The sequence below is a fragment of the Pseudophryne corroboree genome, chromosome 2 (assembly GCF_028390025.1).
Source record: "Pseudophryne corroboree isolate aPseCor3 chromosome 2, aPseCor3.hap2, whole genome shotgun sequence".
Lineage (NCBI taxonomy): Eukaryota > Metazoa > Chordata > Amphibia > Anura > Myobatrachidae > Pseudophryne > Pseudophryne corroboree.
In genome coordinates, this window is record NC_086445.1 from 583,626,734 (window position 1) to 583,638,720 (window position 11,987).

The window sequence follows — 11,987 nt, forward strand, 5'->3', positions numbered from 1 at the left end:
AGCAGTGCGACTGAAAAGCGCCGCAGAATCCTCAGCAAATCTGCAAAGTATTTTGTTAAATAACTAAGCGGTTTGCAACAAATCGCAGCATATCGAAAATTGGCAACGAGCGAACAACTCGGAATGACCCCCAATGTTTGTTCCAGTGGTAATTTACCGTGATTTGGTCTGTGAAATTGAGTTTGATGTGCGACTTCTATGTGAATTGGTCTTTAGTACATTTACGGCTTTATCGCAGAAAAATGCAAGTCGTCCAAACACGATTCTTAGTAAATTTACCCCAACTGTTAGTGGGCGAAAGTGGAGTCATGAGAAGAGACAGAGAAGGAACGGTCAGAGAGGTGGGAGGACAGCCAGGAGAGGGCAGTATCATGTAGAGCGAGTGAGTGAAGAATTTGCAGGAGGAGAGGGTGGTCTACAGTGTCAAAAGCAGCAGAAAGCTCAAGAATTAGCAGAGAGCAGTGGCCCTTAGATTTTGCAGCAAAGAGGTCATTGCTTACTTTCGTGAGGGCAGTTTCAATGGAGTGGAGAGGATGGAAGCCAGACTGAAATGGGTCAAGTACGGAGTGTGAGAAAGAACGTCAGTAAGGCAGTTGTAAACAGTGTGCTCAAGGAGTTTGAAGGCAAACTGGAAGAGAGAAATGGGGCAGTAGTAAGAGAGAGTGTTAGGATCAATTGTACGTTTTTTGAGAATGAGGAAGGAAGACGAGGGTATGTTTGAATGCAAAGGAGACAATGAGGTTCGTTCAGGTGTGGTTGTTCTTGCTGCTGCCATTGCTATCTTTTCCCGTATGCAATGGCAATTATATTCTAATATGGGCAGAAGCTAACCTGAGCATAGGGATGCCCACTGATATCGCATCATTTCCATCCAACAGCGTAAAATTGCTGATACATTGGTACCATCGTTGCAAATTGGGACATGTTGGAGAGTCTTGATTGCTTCTGGGAACACGCAGGTTGAGCTACTCTCCGGAGACGCGGAGGACTCTCAAGTGCTAAGTACGATCGCAACTCCTATATTATGCACGCCCACAAAACGTTGTCTGAACGCCCATGACACACCTGCGTTTACCTGACCACTCTCCATACCACCCCATAAATGCGGTCTTCCTGTCACTCACCTTGCGACTTATTCCTTGCTGTGACCGCAATCACAATTCACTCATTGCGCGTGCGCACTGCGGCTCAGTTGCATGTGCAGTAAAAAAACATTGACCAATGGCGTAAAATAACCGCTTTGCGACCGTACCTGAAAGAGCCTCAATGCCTGAATTTAATTGAGTCAATCTAAGGAAAGCAAATGGGAGTTTTGAAGTGGTACAATGACTTAGCTGATGTTTTAGATCAGTGCAACAACTTTACACTGCATTGTGCTGCAACAACTCTGTCTTCCATGACAATACACAATCCATTTTTGTTCTTTGTTTTGAGACTATAAATGTTTGCAACTGTATGTTGCTGAGATCTCTGCATTTTAATTATCATGTAGGATATATGTCTTTGTTGGCATATCCATTTTGCTGGGGGAATTTGATTATCTTTTCTTGTCTAGATTAACCCCTTCCTCACATACTTGTGATGAGCCTTGCTATATATTGATTTCAACAACTACCATTCTGTGTATCACTATTCTGAAAGGCATATATGGGATCTGTAGCTGGAGGGTATACTGATCCTTGTAGTGCCAAATTGGAGGCTCTTGGTGTGGCTCCAGGTAAGTTAGCTCTCATTTTCAAAATCCATAAACATCTGACCCAAAGTAAGGTGCTATTATCAAATAGTTTAAGACCACCACAGCCGTAATTGCTGGCCTACCATATGTTTGCAAATGTATGTGAGATCTCTGCATTTCTGTTATCATGTAAGATGTCATTCTTTTTTGCTGCCCTATTTAAGTGTGTGGGGGGGAATGTGATTAGCCCCTTCCTTAAATGCACCTGTGATGGGCTTATAAATAGATTTGAACAACTAGCATTATGTGTATCACTATCAACCCACTTATCAAACTACCCTACACTATTTATTTCACTAGATCCTCCTCCCTTCTTCCTACATTAGTGAACAGTTAGACCACTTGCTCTCTTTCCTGGTATTACACCCATTCTGTTAAATCACTTCCTTTTTGCAAGAAAGCTTTCCCCTAAACTCCAAACCTTTACCATTTCCCTGAAGAAACGTCTCATTAGCCAAGCTTATGATATAACATTATTATCCTCAAAAGGTTATTTTACCCGATTACCAACCTGATACACAGTCCGCTCATAGCTTACATTAATTCTCCTCCTATACGCACAGAACACTCTATTATTCCCTAAACCAACATTGCTGTACTGTGAATGGATCATAATATTCCCACTAAAAACTTTTATCTTCCCCTTTTTAATCATTCTATAATAATATGCCATTATCATTTAATAAAGCCATATTCTATGGATTGCAGGCAGGTGGTGCGACAACTATGTGGTGAGTTTAACCCGGCAATGCACTGGGCATTGGCACCAGACCATTCATGCTCTACTGAGGGCACTATGGAGGGACAAAGAAGCGAGAACAGCAACACATGGCCCTATCTAAATTTTAATATATGGCTTATCTATGCACTGTTCTGCCCCCGAATGCAGCGATCAGAGGCCCTCATTCCGAGTCGTTCGCTCGGTATTTTTCATCGCATCGCAGTGAAATTCCGCTTAGTACGCATGCGCAATATTCGCACTGCGACTGCGCCAAGTAATTTTACAATGGAGATAGTATTTTTACTCACTGCTTTTTCATCGCTCCGGCGATCGTAGTGTGATTGACAGGAAATGGGTGTTACTGGGCGGAAACAGGCCGTTTTATGGGCGTGCGGGAAAAAACGCTACCGTTTCCGGAAAAAACGCAGGAGTGGCCGGGGAAACGGAGGAGTGTCTGGGCGAACGCTGGGTGTGTTTGTGACGTCAAACCAGGAACGACAAGCACTGAACTGATCGCAGATGCCGAGTAAGTGTGGAGCTACTCTGAAACTGCTAAGTAGTTTGTAATCGCAATATTGCGAATACATCGTTCGCAATTTTAAGATGCTAAGATACACTCCCAGTAGGCGGCGGCTTAGCGTGAGCAACTCTGCTAAAATCGCCTTGCGAACGATCAACTCGGAATGAGGGCCCGAATTCACTATGAAGGGAAGTAATCTCAGCAGTGCAAAGGGAAGAAAGGAGAAAGGAAGGGAACAGTGTGCAGTCTCTGGGGGGAATTCAAATGTTTGAAAAGTCGGTAGGGTGTCTGTTTTTTCCTGTCTATTAGATAGGAAAAAACAGACACCCAACTGACTTCTCAAACATTTGAATTCCCCCCTCTGTGTGAGGCCCCACTCACTGACATACAGTATGCACTGAGTAGACTCTTTTTGTTGGGGCACCCTTTGATTGAAATATGTATTTTTCTTTTCTTTTTTTTGAGAAAAAGTTTTTATTGATTTTTAACATTCAACAAGATATTCGTAAAGTAGGGATTACAGGCATCAAACAATGGCACATATCGCACTCAGTAGCTAAATAACAGTAACAGTATATCTGCATGGAGATGAAAGCGGGAGTGCGGTAGGCCAAACAAATAGGTATGCCTATGCATGAAGAAACACGAAGAGGTGGCAATGCGCATAAAATAAGAACCGTAGCTAAGGGCAGAGGAATATCTCTCAGTGAAACAATACAAACTACAAGAGAGGAACAATAAGTAAACTTAGCAATAGGAAAAAGAGCGAAAGAGGGGGAGAGAAAAAGAGGGGGGTGGGAGGGGGGGGGGATAGCCGGTCGGTCCCAACCGCTGGAACAGTGCGTCAGGGTAATACAAATTGAATAGGATATTATATTATATTATATAGTAGCTAACGGAGGTTCAGCACCAAAATATGTCGTCCAGGGAGACCACGTGGCAATAAAGTTGTCTGGGGTGTCACGAAGTACCGCAGTAATACGTTCTAGTCTATAGGTTTGCCATATAGCGTTTATGGTAGTAGGAACTGTAGGGGGTGATATAGATTTACAGTTAGCCGCAATTTGACATTTGGCCGTATTTAGAATATGCTTAGTTAGCTTCTGTTGTTGGCGGGGAGTGTGAGTAATTGGACGAGAGAGCAGGGAGTAGAGAGGTGATATCGGAACCGCTAGGCCAAGGATGTTAAAAATAAGTTTATGGACCCTAGTCCAATATCCCTTAATCCGCGGGCAATTCCACCAAATGTGCAGCAGGGTTCCGCGTTGACCACATTGACGCCAACATCCATCCGAGCAGGAGGGATAGATTGAATGGAGATGTGAAGGCACCAGGTACCAGCGGTAGTATAACTTGTAGGCATTTTCTTTAATTCAAACTGATATGGAGCTCGTGGAAATTTCCTGCCTGATAACAGACCAGTCTTCAGGCGTCAGAGTTTCACCCACCTCCCGCTCCCAAGCCGTCTCATGTGGTTCCTTCAGGGGCAAATTGTGAGCTAACAAAATTTGATATATGGATGAGAGCAAGCCCTTGGTTGATCGACAGGTGTAACACAAAGATTCAAAGCTCGATTTACCTCCCATGGATGGTGGTCTAGGGGTAGAGGTAAAAAAGTGACGTATCTGTAAGAATTGGTAAAATGCTGAGTGCGGGAGGGAGAAACGGGATTGCAGATCAGCAAATGTGGGGAACGTATGAAGTGGAGCAATGTCCAAAAGGAAGAGTATATTATTGCTGGTCCATGAATCAAATGCTAAATGGTTCTCACCCGGCGGGAAGCCAGGGTTGTTCCACAGAGGGGTGAGAAGAGGATGGAAGGATCGTAGCTGGTAAAGCCGAGAACAAAGGTCCCAGATGGAAAGGGTAAATCACACTGTAGGCAACAGAGAGGAAGCGGGGGGACGACGATTCGGCTGACACCATAGCAAGCTATAGGGGGAATATTTTTGGAGTGTGGCAGCCTCCAAATGTGTCCATACTCTATGTCCAGGATTATCGTGCCAAAGGACACACGTGGTTAGGTGAGCAGCTCTATAATATTTAAGGAGGTCAGGAACTCCCAAACCTCCCGCCAGGCGGTGCTTCTGAAGGATTCGCATCTTCACCCTGGGTTTCCTCCCAGCCCAGATAAATTTGGTAAGATCAGCCTGAAGATTTTTAAGAACTGAAGTGGGGACGTGGATGGGGAGAGTTTGCCACAGGTATAGCAGACGGGGTAGTAAAGTCATCTTAACAGCCGTCATTCGTCCAAACCAGGACAGGATATATTTGTTCCAATTGGTCATGTCATGTTTAATAGAGGATAGTAACCTGGGAAAATTAGCAGCATAGAGACCAGAATAGGACTTAGTTAAATAGATGCCCAGGTATTTGAGTTTATCAGCTTGCCAAGTACACGGGAAGGAGGCCTGTAGGAGCCGAAGATCCGAGTCCGCGACATGCAAGGCCAAGATTTCCGTTTTGTCCGAGTTAATACTATAATTTGAGAACCGGCTGTATGTAGCTATCTCCTCCATCAAATGTGGGAGGGAGGCATGAGGGTCGGTCAGGGTAAGGATAACGTCGTCGGCATACAGTGCAATTTTATGATTCTGGGTTCCCGACACGATACCAGATATATTACGGTTCAGTCTAATTCTAGCTGCTAACGGCTCCATAATGAGGGCGAAAAGCAGGGGGGAAAGGGGACAACCTTGTCGGGTGCCGTTTCGTATGGGAAGGGGGTCGGAGGACAGGCCATTGATTAAGATGGAGGCTGAGGGATTCTGATATAGCGATGTGACACCTTTATAAAAGGCCCCATGTAAGCCCATATTGAGAAGCAACTGTTGTAAGAATGGCCAGGCCACCCTGTCGAAGGCCTTCTCTGCGTCAAGGGCCACCACCAGTGTCGAGAGAAACGTATCTTGTGCCAGATGGATAAGGTCGATGAGACGCCTGGTGTTATCTGCAGCCTGTCTACAGGGGATAAAGCCGATCTGGTCGGGGTGGATGAGGGAAGGCAAAAATGGGGCAAGTCTGTTAGCCAAGATTTTAGCAAAAAGCTTCAGGTCGACATTTAGAAGCGAGATAGGTCGATATTTCTTCATCTCCAAAGGATCCCTATCAGGCTTAGGAATGAGGATAAGATTGGTCCTAGTGGTGGCCGCATCGAATGAACCCCCGTCCAGGACTGAGTTAAACAGAGATTGAAGCATGGGGAGCAAAGGGGTTGTACATTTTTTATAATACAGAGCAGTAAAGCCATCAGGGCCAGGGGCTGCGGTGCGGCGTAGCTGTTGAATGGCTGTCGAAATTTCTTCTGTAGAGATGGGGGCATTAAGCTTCGACACGTCCGATTCGGAGAGCTTAGGAAGTTTACAAGAGGATAGATAGTCTTGAAGTTCAGTGACATGATGAGGGTCAGCGTCCATGGTGGATGGAAGGTTGTACAAATATGTGTAATAGTCCCGAAAATTGAGAAGCCATACGTGTCGGATCGAACGTGGTGGAACCGTCAGCACAACGTAGAGAGACAATGCGGTTTTGAGTGCGTTTCGCTCGAAGTTTCTGGGCTAGCAAGGTATCAGCCTTATCAGACTTCTCGTAGAACCTCTGGCGTGCCCACAAGAGTGCCTTGACTGCCTTTTTGGTCAGAATTTGAGACAACAGGCCCTTAATAGCTAGGAGTTTGGAATACGTTTTCTTTCTGGGGAGGCGTTGATGCAAAAGGGTCAGGGCAGCAAGTTCCGATTCTAGGTCTCGGATCCGTTGTGCTTCAATTTTCCTTTGAGCAGCCGAGAGGCTTATAAGGTGACCTCGAATGGTGGCCTTATGTGCCTCCCATAACAAGGAGGGAGGGATGTCTGGGGTCGCATTGTCTGCATAATAATTATTCAGTGCGGTGGTAATATCAGCAACAGTGCATTTCTTGAGTAGGAGAGATTCATTTAAACGCCAGAATCGGATGGGGGGGGGTGAGGGAGATGAAATCTCAAGCAGAACAGCTGAGTGGTCTGACCAGGAGATGGGGAGCGTCTGAGCACTGAGGAGTTTACGGGTCGTGTCTCGGTCGACAAACACATAGTCAATACGGGTATAGAGATCATGAGGTGGGGAGTAATGAGTAAAACCCTTTGCTGAGGAATACAAAGTTCTCCAACCGTCATACAGATTATAAAGTGATAAATGTGCCTGTAGACGCTTAGCCAGATTGGTGGGAGAAGCAGCAGTAGCACCGGGACGAGACCTATCCTGGACGGGGTCCATAGTAACATTACAGTCTCCACCGATTATAGTCATGCCTGTCGGAAGTCGGGAGGGGCTGTCAAAGAAGGCTGTAAAAAGAGAACCCTGCTGCGCATTAGGGGCATATATGGAAGCCAAAACCAGAGGAACCTGGTTATAGGAACATGAAAGGATAATGTAGCGGCCCTGGGGATCCGAGATAGTATCATGAACAGTTATGGGGAGGCCTCGACGAATCATAATGGCGGCGCCCCTACGTTTGGCAGGCATATTTGAATAATAGACGTGTGGAAATTGTTTGCAAGACATGGAGGGGTGCGGGATTTAAAATGGGTCTCCTGGATCAAAACAATATCAGACTTTCGTCTATTAAATAATTGGATGGCCATGGCTCGTTTGGTGGGAGAGTTAAGGCCGTTAGCATTAACCGAAATAACGTTCAAAGTCATGGTGGGAAAAGGTGCGGGCGACGCAGAGTGGAGGGCGGGAAAGGACCGAACCGACTATGGGGATGGAGACAAGGAGAGGAGGAGAAGGGAAAGAGAGAAAAGGGAAAAGAGTCCGTATAAGAATACAGAAGGGAGAAACCCTTTCCTGTAGAAGGGCCGGGTTTAACAAAGAAAGGATAAGCGCCGTCCGGGCGCATCCTTCGGTGGGGGGTGTGGGCTTGTAACAAAAGAGCAAATAAAGTGAGGAGAAACATAGAGGAAAAAAGAGTATAGTGAAAGCGACCAAGTGACAGGGGGATAGAGGAGGATAACAGAGTTGCATTATCGAGACAAATAGGGACATTGCGAGCACCAGGAACATAATGAGGGGGCGGGAGAGAACATTCAATTATATTAGATATTAAACAGACATAAACCTTACCGGGATAATATGAATAAAAATAGACAAACACCGAACTAATCAGAGACAAACATGAAAACGAGCTTTAGAAATAAAAAGCTAGGTGACTATCGCGTGTTGCCGAGTGGAGGGTTCCGCCCGTGGCGTCACAACCATCAGGCCACATGGAGAGTATGAAAAACAAATGTGAATACAAGACAAACTGAAATGAGAGAAAGATCAGAAACAATAGAAATCACATTTAACAAAAGCTGTGTCATGAGGTATCTGAGAATGTTCAAGTAGAAGTCCGTTCCGGGGCTGGGGCCCTCGGGCCCGAGATAGAGGACGACAACTGATCCCGGATCGACTCAGGGAGATCCTCAAAAATGCCAAGAGTCTTAAGCAAATCAGCTCCTTGCGTCGGGGTCTTGACTGCAAACGCATTCCCATTCTGTGTAACCTGCAGTTGAAAAGGGAAGCCCCACTTGTATTTAATGGAATGGGCTCGAAGCACCTTGGTTATATGGACGAGATCTCTGCGCTTTTTGAGGGTGGAGGGGGCAAGATCCTGGAAAAGCTGCAACTGGGAGCCGGCATAAGAGACCAACGGTGACCCCCTAGCCGCCAGCATGATTCGTTCTTTGGTAGCATAGTAATGGAAACGTATAATTACATCACGTGGCGGCTGGGTCGGGGGCAGTCTATGTAGAAGGGCCCTATGGGCACGGTCTAGCTGGAAAAGGGCCTCGGGGACATCCGGAACTAGTTGTAGAAAAAGGTTCTCTAGGTACTCGGGGAGAGAGTCAGAGGACACACTTTCAGGGATGTTGCGAACTCGTATATTGTTCCGGCGATTGTGATTGTCAACATCCTCTAGGTGGTCTCTGTACGCTTCCATATCAGCCCGAATGTCCAAAAGTTCCTGTTCAACCACCGTCTGAAAGTGGCAAACATCATCCACCTTGCGTTCCAGTGTGTCCGTGCGGGAGCCCAGGTCGGCCAGCTCGGACCTGAACTCGGTTAAGACCGCCCTCATCTCAGACTGGATCGTTTTCGTAACAATAGCCACAATATCCTGAATGGTAAGTGGGGCACTGGAGGTGGCGACGTCAGCAGAATCAGAGGATTGTTCAATTGACGGCGAGCTCCGGGCAGAAGAGCCAGCTTTCTCCCAGGCACGAAGGATACTAGGTTTAGGTGTCTGGGAGTTCTTGCGATTTTTTTGAGACATTATAAACACAGAGCTCCGTATCAATATAGTAGAATAATGCAATATATACGGCAGGGCCCCCTGTCACTACGTGGTCGCTATGATTAGGGAGACATGAGCCCCATGTGGCTCACCGGGTGGTTAGAGAGGTTCAGTAACAGCGTGTGGGTCACCCCAGCAGGGAGCACATGAAGCAGGAACAGCCCATACGCCAGTAACACGGTCCGCAACTATCCCTGCAACCAGCCACCGAGCCCGGGACAGCCAAGCGGGTGCAAACTCCCGAGGAGCGGGTGCTACAGTAGGTGGAGAGGGCAGCCAGGGACGTGCAAGGTGGATCAGGCGCCCATCCCGTCTCGGAGGCCCGCGGAGACCCAAGCAGGAGATCCCAGGTAATGGAGACTATTTGCGGTTGACAGGGAGGGACCTCCACTCCAGGCCAGGCTAGATCAAAGTGGGGATAGGCTGTTAATGTGGCCCAACAGAGATGGCCCCCCCTTCGCTGGTCCCGTTTATGGTGGTGCCAGGACAGTCTGCAGCTGCGCGTAGCGGGGCCCCAGTGGGAGCAGGAGCCCAATAGTTTAAGTCAAGGGGAGGGAGGGAGGTTCTCGGTCCCGTATCCCAGGAGCGCAGGCTCCCCCAGGCACAGAGCACAGAGTGCTGGGTCGCGTCAGGCCCGAGGATCCCGGACCGCCGGTTCCACCAGGCCGCAGCTCGCGGGAGCAGGGTGCACAGGCCGTGGATCCCGCGGCAGACAGCGGGCCGCTCGAGGACTCACCAGTGAGGCGGGAGGGCGTCCAGTGCTCGGTTCGGCAGACGGGAGGCGGAGAGGTTGAAGGGAGACCGCAGGAGGATCCGGCAAGATGGCCGCCGCGCGTCTCTCCCGACGGACACGCTGGCCGCAGCTCGTCACCCCTCGGGACGGTAAGCAGGGCCGGGATATCGGAGAAGCCCCCAGGCAGTGCACAGCGGCAGTGATAGGTCTGATAGGGGGATCGAACAGCCGTCGGGCGGGTCCACGCCCCCGGGGGTCAGCGGCGGCACCGGACACAAATCGAGGCCCCGGGCTGGGAGGCTCGAGCAGGCCGCAATCCGCAGGAGCTCTGATTTCGCTCCCCGACTCCGCAGCACACACCCGGCCAGCTCAGGGGGGGGTAGAGAGTCACGAAACAGCCCCTGAGATCAACGAAGTGCAGGAGGAATTTATTTTAAAATCATTAGCTGCAGGAGCTCTCCTCAGGCACGTCTATACTCCTCAGCAGCTAGGCCACACCCAAAATATGTATTTTTCTAATTGTGCTGATGGACAGTTAAGTATCATTTATATGGGGGAAGGGTGTGCAATATGCCCCCCCCCCACCCCCCCCCCCACCCCCTTAGACCCAGAAGCCTGTGTGCACTGCACACCCTGCATCCACTGTAAATACGTCCATGCAGCAGTGGGTAATTTGAAATAAGAAATCATCCATTGTAGAAGAAGCATCATTAGTCAGGCTGAGTATACAGGTTGTGAGGTTAGGTAAGGGACTATTGGAGGCAATATGGGACAAATAAGGGCCTACATACATAGGAGCCACTTATTTAAATGATCGGGGTTATGGATATGTGAGATACTGTATTACTAGTATATATATATATATATATATAATATACAGTATATAGCAATGCACAGCGGGCGGCACTCACGGCTTTGGAAAGAAACACAGGAATCCACCTGAGCGTGTCAACGTTTCAAAGTTTATAATCAAACTTTTTCGTCAGGTCCTGACGAAAAAGTTTGATTATAAACTTTGAAACGTTGACACGCTCAGGTGGATTCCTGTGTTTCTTTCCAAAGCCGTGAGTGCCGCTCGCTGTGCATTGCTATATTATTGAGGATTTCTCCTTCAAATGGAGGGCACCGGCTATTTCTAAGTATATACTTTGTTACAAATAAGGAGTGCTGCTGACTGGTTCTTTTATATATATATATATATATATATATATATATATATAAAAAATATATGTATATATATATATATATATATCAACATCTTGAAAGTATAGGGTGAATTTATATGACACACAGTATTGGTTATGAGTTTATATGATAGCATGTAAGGCTATACTGTGAATGAATCATTATTGTGACATTAGTAAGTTATGTGGGACAATTTCTGCCATATACAGCCAATCTGGCTGTATATGGCAGACGGCTGGAATTGATGTGCCGAGTATTTGCAGTTCATATTTTTCACTGACCACTGCGATTTCACCATACCCTAAACTGAAAAGAGTAATGCTAATATATCATTCACCACACTAAGTATATCCTTTGCTGTATTGCGGCACGCCACAGTACATTAAACCTTTATTTTAAAAGTACAGCTTACTTACAAGGATTACACTGTGAGAAAAATAGCTGTTATGAAGAGGGCAGCAGTTATATATAGGCAGTAGTTATATGAAGTAAAAAGGTAAATGTGTACAGATTGATTTAAGGTACTGATTGACTTAACTGCTAGTGGAGTTGAAAGGAAGTCTTGTAAGCAAAGTATATACATATGAACAGTTGGTGTTTTGTTTGGATTGTCAAGTAAAAGTAAAGTACTACACTGCATCTATTCAGTAAAATAATGTGTTTCCGAACTAATTCTTAACTCGTTATGTTCCGCCTTATAGCAGATGCTTTTTCCTAATTTGCTGTAGGACTTGCTGGCAGTGCTTTATTGTACAGTAACACAGCAGAAATGAATTGTGG